Genomic DNA, 14,594 nt, shown 5'->3' on the forward strand with positions numbered 1-14,594 from the left:
TGTTAAGTTTTGGGTTGAAAGTGTTTAGGGTGGTTTCGAAGGTGTGTGTCATTCTAGCTGAGCTTTTGTTCCTTTTTGATTGATATTTGCACCACCGCAAATCATGTTGTATGTCTTACATATTGTGTGCTGGATTCTGGTGGGCCGGTTAATTTACTGGCTACGGTTTCTCTTGTGGATTGGGGGTAAGGGGTGCCCGTTTGGTAGGGTCCTAAAGTCTGGTGGGCCGATCGCTTTTGATTCGAGATCGAGAGTCAGTTCTTTGGCTCAAGTTTGGTTTTGGGCTTATTTGGTGTTCTTTCGGTGGACCAGAGGTTGTGAGCTGGTGGAAGTTGATTGTTCTTTGGAATAATGGCTCAGCGTAGGTGATGCGAACGAAGTGCTTCTTATAAAGGAAGTTATTTTGGGTTGAGTAGTGGCGATGAGAGGTTATGGATATCATCATTTTTCAGTGATCGGTTCGTGTAAGAGTCTATTTTTGGTGTTTTTCTTCAGGTGCTCCGCTAATATACAGCGCCTTTCGTTTGTACCGTATCACCGGTCTCTATTCGTCTTGAGAAGGAATCTGGTTTTTAATAAAATTTGTTGATTCAAAAAAAAAAGTTGTAGAAATCAAAATTAAATGATTGAATGAAATTAACAACCATGCTGACCTTCTGAAAAAACCACAAACATCTATATGAGTCCTAGCACAAGCAATAAGTACCAATTGAAGTTGATGAATGATGGATGGATGAATATCTTGGAAATGGTTAAAATATGTATTTTATTTATTTATTTATTTATAGGTAGGGTTATAATTGTTGAGGTGTGAGGTAAATTTTTATGTATTTTAGAAAAATCAGAACAAAGTGTATGTAATAATATTGATGGGATGGGCTCGTTGGAGTGGACAAATCAAAAGTGGTTAAAAACTGTGTATAGGGCAAGTGTGGCTATTGCTACACCCTGCTTTCAATAGGTTCGTCCCTGATTTGATACAAGGTATAATCTTTACTTGGTGGTCGGTAAGGAAAAAATATATTATAGTGTTGATGCTTTAAACATATATCAATTATTCAAAGCAATTAGCTATGTGTAGAAATAACTTTGTTTTATAAATATACATATAGAATATGTGTTATCATGGTTTTTGGGTGCCAAGCCATTAATTGGACTTGAACCTTTCGACCGTTGATATCTCTCTTTTTTCTTGGGAAGGGTAAAAGGAGAAAAACCCTCAAAATGTTCTAGATTCGGGGGTCGTTTTCACTACGGGAAGGTGTTAGGCACCCGGAGCGATTATGGTATTCCATAAGAACCGTTCTCCTAAGTTTATTTCTACGCTTTAGTTTTATTGCTTATTTGTAAAAAGAAGGTAAGATTAGTGAAGAATGGGGGTGAAAAGAAGTAGAATTTGATTTTTATTTCGGCTTGGAGGGGTTAAAGTCCCTTGCCTACGTACCGTTTTACGGGATCAAAACCGATCGTAGTTCATTCTCAAAAAATAGTTTTTGTTTTTGTTGGTTGATTTTAAGTTTGAAAAGAGATTTTGAAGAATAGAGATGAGAGGCCTCAAGGGCATGAGATTTGGAAAAAAGTGAGGTGGAGTTAGCTTTTTCAAAATGAAGTCCAAGTATAGTTAAAATTTATTAGAAATTTTACTTAAGAAAATAAAAGGGAAATAAGGAGTTTTGACTCCTATTTTATTTTCAAAAAGGTTTTCAAGTGAGATCATTTGCATGTTTTGGAAAAAGTTGGATTTTCTCTAAGTGTTTAAACCTAAGCGTTTATCTAACCATGCAATCCTAGCCATACATCTACACATACAATCCTAGGCATACATCTAGGGTGAGTGTGTGCGTGCCGGTGCGTCATAGTGTCCGTAGTCCATATTACAAAAATTGCCTAAATACATTCTATGGCCCCTTTGCCAAGCTACAAACCAATGATAACAAATTACATCACTAAATGGATTAAAACTTGCAAAAAATGAATACTAAACTAAAGGAAGTGAAGGAGATAGTGGTGACATGGAGAAATGCTCATGAAATGAATGGAACAAAAGAAGTGAGATGATTAGTAAAATAAAGCATAGAATAAAAGAAGTGCACAAAAAAAAAGTATTAAGAGGAAAGACATAAAAGAGACTAATAAAGTGACAAAATGTGCATGAAAGTGGTCATAAGGCTCTAGCATAGATATGACCCATAATCCCTTTATCATGGCATTTTTAGAAGTCTTGTTTTGTGCCATAATGTGAAAAAATGGGACATATTTGATGCTAAAGTTTATAGCACACTTTCAAAATATTGTGGCACTTTATTTACTAGCAAAAATGCATACTAATTGCAAGCCAAGAAGGGAGATGAAATTGAGACATACTAGCAGCAAATCAAACATATAATCAGCAACAAATTTATCACAAGATTGCATTCCAAAAGTTCAAATCACATGTCAACGATTCATGAGGGATATGCTAAAAAAATGCACAAGTTTATGTCCAAACACACTAATTAACCAAGAAATATCACATGCTTTTTTATCATTTTAAAACCATTGAGAAATATAGAAAAAAGTCATGAAAATACATCAAGAAACATGTGATAATTTTTGGAGATTTTTTAGAGAAAATTTTAAGCATGCAGGGGTTCAAACAACAAAGAAAAATGGTGCAAATAGCAGAAAATAAACAAAAACGTAAAAAAAAACTAAGCCCAAACCAAAGCCCAATCCTAAAAGATCCGGATGCGCAGGAACCGTACGATTGATCAAGGATCCTGAAACCCTAGATCAAACGGCCAGGAATCAAAGGAGAATGGACCGGACTGGACCGGTCCGGTTCGCTGGCTTATAAAAGGGAAGGAGCTCCGGTTTTTTCATTTTCCATTTGGCTTTCTCTCTCTAAATCCTTCTCTCTTCTCTCATCTCTCACCTCTCTCTAGAACCTCACCGCCGGTGAGGATGAAGCTACGGCGGAGACCTTGAAGGTCCGCCGGAAACTTCATCTTCTCCGGCGAGACTATGAACTTCCGGTGACCTAAAAATTTCCAGAACACAAAGATTTTTGCATCTTTTGATTCGTCCTTTAGCCCTAAACACGAATCCAGCAATTATTTTTCCAAACACAGCTTGAAACGATGTAGATCTGAAAATTTTGTACGGTTTTGAAGTGATTTTTGATTTTTTGAAAGAAAACGTTTAGATCTTTTGAGGATCTACATCGCTTCGTCGTTTATCTCTTTTCTGGTGCTTGTTCTTGCTTTCAAAACTTAGATCCTTATGGATCTAGGTTTTGTGTTTACGGTTACGATTTTATCTTTGAATTTCTGGAAATTTTTAGATCTGTTTCTCGCGTGATTTTACAGGTTTAACCGTGATATTACTTTTGAAAAGAGATTCTGAGTTTTACCTAAGGTTTTGGTTGAAACCTTTAATGGAGGAAATCTTTGGAAATCTTGATTCTGTTCTTGCTGGTTTTTGATTCTTTTGCTTGTTCTTTGGACCGAAAATAAATCGGTGATTCTTCTTTTCTCACTGACTCCGTTTCTTCATCTTCTTCACCGGTTTAGAACTTTGCTTCTTTCTCTCTTCTTCTTTCTCTGTGATCAACGCTTGAGCTTGCTTCAATGCGAGCTCGCGTTTGGAATTGCAGAGAAACGATCAATTCAATGATGAAGGTTCCACAGAATCTCTGAGAATTGATCCAACAATTGTTGATTCTGATGAATTTTGATTTCTGAAAAACGGTTAGGGTTTGGTGTTCTTGGTGTTCTTGAGAGATTCTGAGAAACTTTCTGTTTTGATTCAATAGCTCAGAAAGAGAAAATTGGATTTGTGTTTATGAGTTGGCGTGTAATCAATGGCTCTGAATCTGACTCACTGTATTTATAGCTGACATGTGTGCATTGGAACCAATAGGAAACTGACATGTGGCATTGGACTGAGAAAGGGGGCGCTGCCCTATAATTCTGACTTGAAGGACCTGTTTGCAATTTTGAAAGAAATAGGGACTGGACTAAAAAAATAAAAGCAAGGACTGAAATGAAATGAAATAAAAAACTTTTGGACAAAAAATGCAATTTTGGAACCTCAATTGAGGGACCAAAATGTAATTGAAATAAAATTGAATAAAAAACGCAATTTGACCAAACGTAAAGCGAAACCAAAATAAAATTGACAAAACGGACTAAAACGAACCAATGGCTTAAATGAGGTACTTCAAAGTAACCTCTCTATGCCAAAATTTTGTGCGAAATGACCAAAATGCCCCTAGGGCTAAAAATGACCTAAACAGATTCAAATTGACTCGACACTGACTCAGATGCAAGTTTGAAATGAATCTAACAAGGTTTACTGATGAAATGTTAAAAAACAATCTGAAAAGATTCAGAGACAGTCACAAGGATGAGAATGGGTCCCATTGCAGGAAAAGACCAAAATACCCTTCTGTACGACTTTTTGCAAATTTTAAAATAAACTGTAGAAAAAGCAATGCAATGATTCAGAGACACTTTTAAATGACTTACAAGACAAGTAAAGACATTTTGAAAGGTTTTATGCAAGAAAAACATAGGTAAAAATTGCGATTGAAAATACTGCGAGGCAGAGACAATTCGAACTGTACAGTTGAAATTTGATAATTGACAAAGTTTGAAATGAAATTGGGCCCAGTATTTTTAGGTCCAAAAACAGGGTATAGCAATATGCATTTGAATGGATGGGACGTGATGAAATGAAAAGAAAATGTTTATTTTTCTCAAAAGAACGTGATAACGAATCTGAGTATCTCACATACATTAAATGTTGAAAAGTGAGAACATACATATTTGAATTTGTGTCACAAAATATAAAATATCCATTATAAAAAATATCTTTCATACATTCATTGTTGAAAAGTTAGAGATGTCAAAGTGTGTGGTGCAACACACATGAAAACAAAATAAACCAGTTTTAAAGGAAACCTTTTTTTCACACTTATTTTCCACCTAAGTCATTAATCAATTAATTTCTCAAAAAATCAAGCCCAAGACCCTCTTATTTCACCTTTAATAACTACTCCCTCCGTCCCTCAATACTTGACTCATTTGGAAAGAAAAAAATTCGTCCCACAATACTTGACCTTCTCAAATTTTTAAGTAAAATTTGACAAGTTTACCCCTTATAAATACTTTTTGTGGTCTCCATGTAAAAATGTGTGTCAGTTGCAAAAAAAATTTGAAAAAATAGAGCAAGTCTCGTTAACTTCCATATGTTATTGGTATCTGACAAAAGTAATAAGGCATGTATTGGTTCTTTTCTGTTCTTTCAGCTACGTAACTTTGGCATGTGGAGCAAAAGTTTTTAGAGCAAAGTTCATTTATTAGCAGTAGTAAAAGCTTGTAATCCCTTACTCTAAATGCTTATTAGGTGATGTTATAACTAAACCTAATTTTTCTCTCTAATAATCATGGATTAATTATTTTTAGTCACTTAGCCCTCCAATTTTTCCCTCCACTGTTATGCCTGATTTGAAATTCAAATGTGTATTGTTGTCTTTCCTGATTTCCTTGCTTGAAAATAGAAAACATGAGCTTTATGTGGTCATTTGTGTGCTATTAATTAAGACCTTTCCCATATCCTGTGCAAAATTAATCTAATACCCACTTCTCCATGTTGTTTCTGTTTCCAACACATCCCTTATACATTCAGTTATGAACTATATATACACTAGAGTACAGAAATGCTATTACTCGTCCAAAACTCCTCTTTCCTTTCCCATTTCAATTTTCCAATGGCTGGACACACTGTTGAACTCTTGATGACATTCCACTGCTTGACTGGTATAGATAAATTGCCTTTCATTAGATTCAATTCTTTGTTCATTCTTTTGTTTACGTTACTATTGGTTTTTTCTTAGGGGATTTGACGAACAATCCTGTTTGTGCACTGGACAAGGCTGTGAACAAGCTAAAGCTGAAGTACCGGACGTACATAGTTGAGTATGACGTCGAGCAGGTAGGTAAGGGTTAATTTTTGTTAAGGAGGTTGTTCCTGGCATATTGTTGTATCCATGATCTTAATATTATTACTTATCTTTTGTAGGTTGCTGTGATGTTGCCAGCTATGTTTGCTTATGATTTCGGTGACAAGATCAACCGTTTCGTGACTCTCATTGATCCTAAGAACAATCAATTCGAAGTGTTGGTTGAGAGGATTAATGGATCCTTTTTTCTCTCCAAAGGATGGAAGGCCCTCCGTGATTTTTATGGTATAGGTTTAGGAGCATGGGTTACCTTGGTGTTTGTTGGGGCTGGTCAGTTTGCAATGGTTGTGAAAGATAGGTTTGGAAAGACTGTAAGGTGTCCAATTTTTTGGTCAAGCATTCGATTTGTCATTGATAAATCTAATGTACAGCCACAATTCAACAATGACCTCCCACTATTTCCATCTGCTCTATCTTATTGTCACTCTGTCAACAACCTCCATATTGATTTTGTGAAAAGACTGACTGATCATGATGTTAGCAAGGGGTTTTTGGTATATAAATTTAAATTTAATGTTTTCCTTTAAATTAAAAATAGTCAAAAACATAATCTAACGATTTAATTTTTTCCTGTTAGATGCTTAGGTATGAAGGAAGATGTGCTCAGATTTTGGACAACGATGCAACAACTGTGAAGATGGTGGATGATTGTGGAAACTGTTGGGACTACGTGTTGATGTTTGGCTCGACTCCTTATGAGCATTGCAAAGTAGGGGGAGTGGAAGCGGTTTGTTGAGGCTCACAGACTCTATGAAGGTGCAAGGGTTAGGATTGGCGCACCAATTACTGGAAGCAACAATACCATCTATGCTGCTGTTCTGCCCAACTAAGATTACATTTGGTGTCTTCTCATTGTTGTTGAAGTTGTTATGCTGAGAGATTTTGTTCCTTTTTGTCTTTTGTTGTCATCCCAGAATTGTTATTTCCTTCTTTTTTTATTTTAGTTTTAATTCAAGTTTTGATGCTTCAAGTTTGGAAACTATCAATGTAATGAAGTATCATGTTTTCTTTTCCGTCCATGTCCGCTTTGATATTAATCAACCATTGAAGTACTTTTTCATGTTGTAGGAATTTGTTTTATGTTATAATACAACTGAGCACTTTGTCAAAGAGAATATGCGATTGTTTAATTCAATGTTTGCATTTACATCAATGGAAGGCGATATAGACAATTCAATGAACAATGGTAAGGCTCCACCAATTTTTGTCATACATGGCGAAAACTATCCCCAAATTGGTAGCTTGCTCGTACGACCCGAAAACGACCCAAAATTCGCTCAGCTTTATGTTTATGACACCGACAATGAGATAAAAAATCGAATGTGTGCGGTTATCGTCAAGCTTAAACTTGATCATCTACTAAAGGAAATCAAAAAGGGTGAAAAATTTGGAGAAGTCATAGCAAGTACATATTTTCTTATTTAAATAAGCAATTAAACTTATTATTTATCTCGTTTTGCATTTATTTATACAATCGAGTTCCAAAAGCGTGGACTTCCTCACGCCCACATCTTGGTATTTTTGAAGCCGCAATTCAGGCCTTTGCAACCGAAGCAAATTGACAAGATAATTTCAACCGACATTTCAGATAGGAACACAGATCCTCACTTATACGATATAGTAACAACATTGATGATTCATGGCCCATGTGGAAAAAAAAAAAACAAGAATTCTCCGTGCATGTCAAATAAAAAGTGTACCAAACACTTCCCGAAAAAGTTTAACGACAGCACAGTGATTGACAATGAGGGGTATCCAGTATATAGGAGGAGAGATAATGGAGTGTCAGTAGCCAAAGGAAAGTACACCGTAGATAATCGGTATGTTGTACCATACAATAGAGATTTGCTTCTAAAATATAATGCACGTATTAATGTTGAATGGTGCAACCAGACACGATCAATCAAGTACCTATTCAAATATGTCAACAAAGGACATTATCGTGTCACCGTTAATTTCTACAAAGGAAAAGATGGAAATAATAGTTCTGAGTGTTTTGACGAGATAAAACTGTATTACGATTGCCGGTATTTATCCGCATGTGAAGCTGCTTGGAGGATCTTTGCTTTTGACATACATCATAGAGAACCTTCAGTCGAAAGGTTAAATTATCATCTTGAAAATGAGCAACCAATTCTTTACGAGGACAATGAGGCACTTGATGTTGTGTTGGAGAAGCCAAGCGTTCGTTCGAAAAAATTTTTGGCATGGATGGAGGCAAACAAGATTTATCCGGAAGCAAGGACTCTAACTTATAATCAGTTCCCAACGAAGTTCACTTGGAAAGACACTGAACGTCGATGGACTCCAAGACAAAGAGGGTTTTCGATAGGTAGAGTTCACTTTGCACCTCCAGGATCCGGCAAAAGATTTTACCTGAGAACCTTGCTTAATTATGTTAAAGGTCCAACATCTTTTGATGACATAAAGATTGTAGATGGTACCAAATAAAACACCTTTAAGGAAGCTATCCTTGCAAGGGGTTTGTTGGAGGACGATAAGGATTTCATAGATGCTATCAACGAAGCAAGCCATCGGGGATCAGGGACATTTATGCGACGGTTGTTCGCAACTCTTATGGTATCCGGTCAGTTTTCTATGCCCGATGCTGTCTGGAATGGTACGTAGGAGAATTTAATAGATGACATCTTGCGCATACAACGAAGAATTCTTGGAGCTCTAGGTAAACCATATTTATTAATAGTATACCTTTCCGTAACTCATTTCTTCCTGCACATAATACAATCGTCTATTGCATTCTTTTAATTAAGGTTAAAATATGGTTTTAGTCCCTACAAATATGCCTTGTTTTGGTTTTAGTCCCTGTAAAAAAAAATTGTTTTTGCTCCCTGCAAATTTTTTTGTTTATGGGGACAATGACTGATGAGCAGCGGAATGTGTACAATAGGATAATGGCAAGGGTTAACGAAAACAGTCCCGAATTATTTTTCCTTTATGGATATGGCGGAACAGGCAAGATGTTTATATGGAGAGAAGTGTCAGCTTCCATAAGATATGCAGGTGAGATTGTTCTAACTGTCGCATCATCAGGCATAGCTGCATTGTTAATACCAGGTGGAAGGACAGCCCATTCGAGGTTTTGCATTCCTGTACTAATAAATGAATCTTCTACGTGTACCATTGAACCGGATTCCCCCCTTGGGAAATTAGTAGTGAAAGCCAAGCTTATAATATAGGATGAAGCACCAATGATGCATAGGTTTTGCTTTGAGGCTGTTGATTTTTGAGACATAATGAAGGAGGTGGACCTGAAAAATAAAAAAATTCCATTTGGAGGGAAGGTTGTGGTCTTTGGTGGTGACTTTAGACAAATTTTGCCGGTTATACCGAAAGCTAACAGACAGGAGATTGTACATGCTACGCTCAATTCCTCAAACCTTTGGAATTACATTGAAGTCCTTACTTTAACAAAAAGCATGAGGTTATTAAATAGTGCATGTGATGCGGACATTGATGAAAGGAGGTTATTTTCAGAATGGGTTTTGGGAATAGGCGACGGTAGAATTGGTGAAGACAATGAACTTGATAAAACCGTCATAATACCTCCAGATTTACTCATCCCTAGCTCAAGCGACCCTATTGCATCTATAGTTGACAACACTTATCCAAATCTTCTGCATAATTATATGGATGACATATCTTACTTCCAAAATAGAGCTATATTGACCACCAAAAATTCAATTGTTGAGAAAATAAGCGAACACATGTTGGATATGATTCCGGGTGAAGAGAAAATCTATTTGAGTTATGATTCAATGGTTTCAAAAGAAAACAATGGCAATGAAATCAATGACGTCCATACACCAGAATTCCTAAATACAATTGTTGCTTCAGGCCTTCCCAATCACAAGTTAAAGTTAAAGGTTGGCGTGCCAGTTATGCTATTAAGGAATTTAGATCAACAATATGGGCTATGTAATGGAACCAGATTGATTATAACCAGGATGGGTAAATTTGTGCTAGAGGGGAGGGTAATATCTGGAAGTAATATTGGAGACAGAGTATATATCCCGCGATTATCTCTATCACCTTCAGACGTCTGAATTCCTTTCAAGTTTCAAAGAAGGCAATTTCCTATTGTGGTGTCATTCGCTATGGCTATCAACAAAAGCCAAGGGCAATCACTCGGACATGTTGGTGTATACCTACCAATGCCTGTGTTTTCACATGGACAGTTATATGTGACTGTTTCCAGAGTTACGTCTAGAGAAGGCCTGAAAATACTAATAACTAACGACGAAGATGAATTTACGGATGAGACGTCTAATGTTGTCTATAAAGAAGTCTTTCGAAATGTAAGGGTATGATTCCATTGTAATCCATGTTGTTTTGACTATCTCAAAACTTTCCCTATATTATTAGGTTGCATTAGTGTGACAATATTATCCATACATTCGACTCTTTTGGTGTATCGTTTTAATGTTATTATTATTGAAATTATATATTATACCTTTTAGCTTAGAAGACCCGTGCGACGCACGGGTCGGCGTTCTAGTGAAACAAAGAAAGTAATCATTACTTAAAAGTGAAGGTTTAAAAATAATAATAAGGGCAATTCAGTAAAAATATCATTATCTTTCTTTTATCTTTACACTTTTCTTAATATGTGTGAAATGGCCAAGTAGGTCAAGTATTATATTGTTATTGGAAGCCTTTAATTATTTGGACCACTAACAACATCTGCAAGCAACATACCACCATACTATTCCTTTAAAAAGCAACTAATGGCCATAATCAAACAAGATTTTTACTCAGTATAGTAGTAGAGCTAGCCATGTTGCATTCCATTGTCTTTTCTGTTTCCGTATTACTTTGTTCTGCTCGTGAGATAGAGGTCCATGACAATTGCTAACTCCTTGTGACGAGTCTATAACCTTACCGTTGCCAAAAAGGCATTAAATCCAAAATGGTCCTAGAAGAAGCAGAAGCACAAGATTTTCTGAATTTCCCAACTTTTCACATCAACTCTCAGTAAGAATCTCTATAATTCTCATATGGGAAATGGTCCCTTTTTTCTAATGATGAAGCAAGATACCATTTGGTCAAGCATAAAAATATTAATGTACTTATTTTTTTTAAGGGTTAATTAAGTAAATGGTTTCTATAAATATTTAGAATTTTGTTTTTAGTCCCTACAAAATAAAATCACATTTTTTAGTCTTTATAAAATTTTCCGTCAGCATTTTTAGTTCCTATAAAATTTTTCCATCAGCATATTTAGTCCTTGTCAAAAATTTTCATAAACATTTTTTGTCCCTAAAAGGCTTAAGGAAAATGTCACAAGGACTAAAAAGTGTGATTTTATTTTATAGCGACTAAAAACAAAACTGTGAATATTTATAGGCACTAAAAACTTAATTAACTTTGTTTTCAATAATTATATTTTTAAAGGATCACACACATATAATTTGTAAATAGCACTACTCAATTTTTAAATAGTTACAATAAGGCTTATTCCATATGTTGCTTGTTTTAGCAATAGTCATCATAGGTTGATATTGTTACCATTTCCAAGCTTCTGCAAACCCTCCCTTTTTAACTATACTCTTCCATGTATTATTTTTTTTTATAAGGAAAACATGCATACTCTTCCATGTATATATAGCTAGGATTGTAGTTTTCCTTAACAGGCATATTGCTGAAATTAGGATAGTGACGAACGAGCCTTGAGAAATACTGAGCAATAAGAGAATGAGGATTAAATAGAACTCTAAAAGATCTTCATTAAATATAGTTTTTTTTTTTTTTTGAAATATAAAAGAGCTTCATTAAATATGAATGAAATTTCTAAAATGTTTGGCTAAAAGATTTGATGTGAGTTGATTAGTTGCCAAGAAGTCTCTTAATTCATCCATTTTTCTTTCCAAACAAAAAAATGCCTCTTGATAGGTTTGAATTATGTTAGACGGTTCCTTTGAGTTTCCTCCTTATTCCCCTAAAACATATATTATTATCAGAAAAACAAAATAGATGTGAAATTTCAAGGGCATTTTTTGCTATATTAATATTATTACTGGATTTTTTTTTAGCTAGGCTCAGGATTAATAGATCAGAGAAACTCCTTAAAAAAATTATAGATTAGAGAAAGCCTCCGCACAAAGCATAAGTAATGAGAAATGGGATATCTCTATCTAAGACCTCTTTGAGGTTTGAAGAAATGATGTCTCCTAATAACAGCCAATTTCAAAGTCAAAGACTAAAGTGGGTAACAAAGGTGCACATCTCGTGGTTGTTTTGCAACTTGTCCTTATTCTTTCATATCTTTGAAAATTCTAACTTTTTTTTACCATTTTGATTATATTTATTCTTCTATCCCAATAGAATTTAAAATTATAAAAATAATCAAACATAGTTCAAGAATAAAAAAATTGTATTACCCTATCCAAACAAAAAATAATAGAAATTAAGGGAATTCAATTGGGGCACTTCAGTTGTGAAGAATTTTAATTTTTCTAACACATTCAATTGCATCATTCAAACATACTCTAAGAAAATAAAGAGGACGAAAGCAAAATGATGAAGATAAAGGGATTGGATGTGGAATAAGATATGGAAATTGTGATATTGCGATGAAGGAAACTAATGCATAGACGAGTTCCGCATATTTGTCGGCAGATTAAGGATAATTGTCAAAGATAGGAATGGCGACGATGGGAGTGGAGTTTGGAGATCAAGATCACATTGAAATTGAAGAATAAGGAGAGAAAGTAGCTTATTTTTTGCAATTAGACTTTACGATAGTTTTGATTGGAAGTTGTGTATCTAAGTAGCTCATGTCATCTTATCTTCATGATCTTATCTAGGATGTATTGTTTTAAACATTGTATTCATACACTAAGTGTTGGTTTTTAAAATTTGCATGTTTTCATAAAGTGAACTATGTTACTTTATTGAGTGAATCGTTTCATGTATCTAGAAATAAAAAGTGAATTGTTTTACTCCTAAAAATGAATCGATTTACTCCGTTATTTTGACAATATATATTTTAACTTCATTTTATCATTTGTTATAAAAATCTATATAAGTCAAACACCTCATCACTTCTAAAAAAAAACACGAGTTTTCACGATCTCTTCTCTGAAACTCATTCTTCTACCTTTTACTCTTTGAAAACCTTTAGTTATTGATTGTGAAGTTGAAAACTTGCGAGTTAGTTAGATAAGGATTCTTTGTACGTTGGATTTTGAAATTAGGGAAATTGAAACCTGAAGCTAAAAGAGTACAATATTTCACCTCCCTTTGATAGTTGGGATTTTTTTCTGGCTTATTCAATCACCCGGTCCCTTAACTTAATTGATTGTCTTAATTTGGTCCCCTAACTATAGTTTGTACCAATTTGGTCCCCTATGTTTTGCTTCGTTACTAGTTTTAATTCTTTCTGTTAGTTTCTCTCATAAAAACGTTAACTTATGTACCAATTTGGTCCCCTATGTTTTGCTCCGTTACTAGTTTTAGTCCTTTCTGTTAACGTTTTTTTGAGAGAAACTGACAGAAATGACTAAAACTAGTAATGGAGCAAAACATAGAGGACCAAATTGACACAAATTATAGTTAGGGGACCAAATTGAGACAATCAATTAAGTTAAGGGACCATGTGATTGAATAAGCCTTTTTTTCTTCATCCAACATCTCAACATCAATTGACGACTTATAAACAATCATAGGAGAATCAAAGGTTTGTTGGAACAAGAAGAGTCTTGTACAATTCATCTAAGGTTTTAGGTTTTGATGATAACAAAGTATTGAAGAACAATTTAGATATATTAATATTTGTTCAAGTGTACATACAACTTTTGCTAAATTTTGTTGAAATGATTTTTTTTATTAGACAAATACTTTTTAAAAAGAGTTTTGTTATTTAAACATCTATTTATTGGACAACTATTGATACAACCAAAATTTTACAAATAAAATGAGAAATTGACCCAAAAATCAAAGTAATAGTAAGAGAAAATAAAAATATAATCTAAGTATAAGAAAAAAAATTATCACAAGTCAAAAAATGGTTATTCAAATATTATTTCTTTTTTTAAAATAACTTATAATAAAATACGGTGAGAGAAAATGTTTATTTATGACTTAAATTAAGTCAACAACATCGTCCCGTGAGCATAGCTCAGTTTGTAGGACAATGGATTATTATATGCAGGGGTTAGGATTCGAACCCCGGACACCCCACTTATTTACCTTATAAGGTGAATTCTACCCACTAAACTACCTAACAAAAAAAATTAAGTTAACAACATCAAAGGAAAATTGGGTTGCATTATAATTATTTTAAGTTTATTTTAATATCATAATGCTACCTTTTAAGCTAATTGAATTGACACCTTAGTGTTGCTTAAAACCATAGAACAAGCTAATTGAATTGAAAAATTGATGCCATTCACGAGTTTGCAACTAGCACATGATGTATTACTATATTTCTAAATATAGAACTAATACAAGACTTTATCAACAAAAAGAAATCTGTTATTGCATGAGAAAGTGACACCTGGAAAACTTTCATTCCATAGATGTATAGTCTTCAAATTATAGTTATAGTTATAGATCTAGATAGATAGAATAA

The sequence above is a fragment of the Medicago truncatula genome, chromosome 2 (genome assembly GCF_003473485.1).
Source record: "Medicago truncatula cultivar Jemalong A17 chromosome 2, MtrunA17r5.0-ANR, whole genome shotgun sequence".
Lineage (NCBI taxonomy): Eukaryota > Viridiplantae > Streptophyta > Magnoliopsida > Fabales > Fabaceae > Medicago > Medicago truncatula.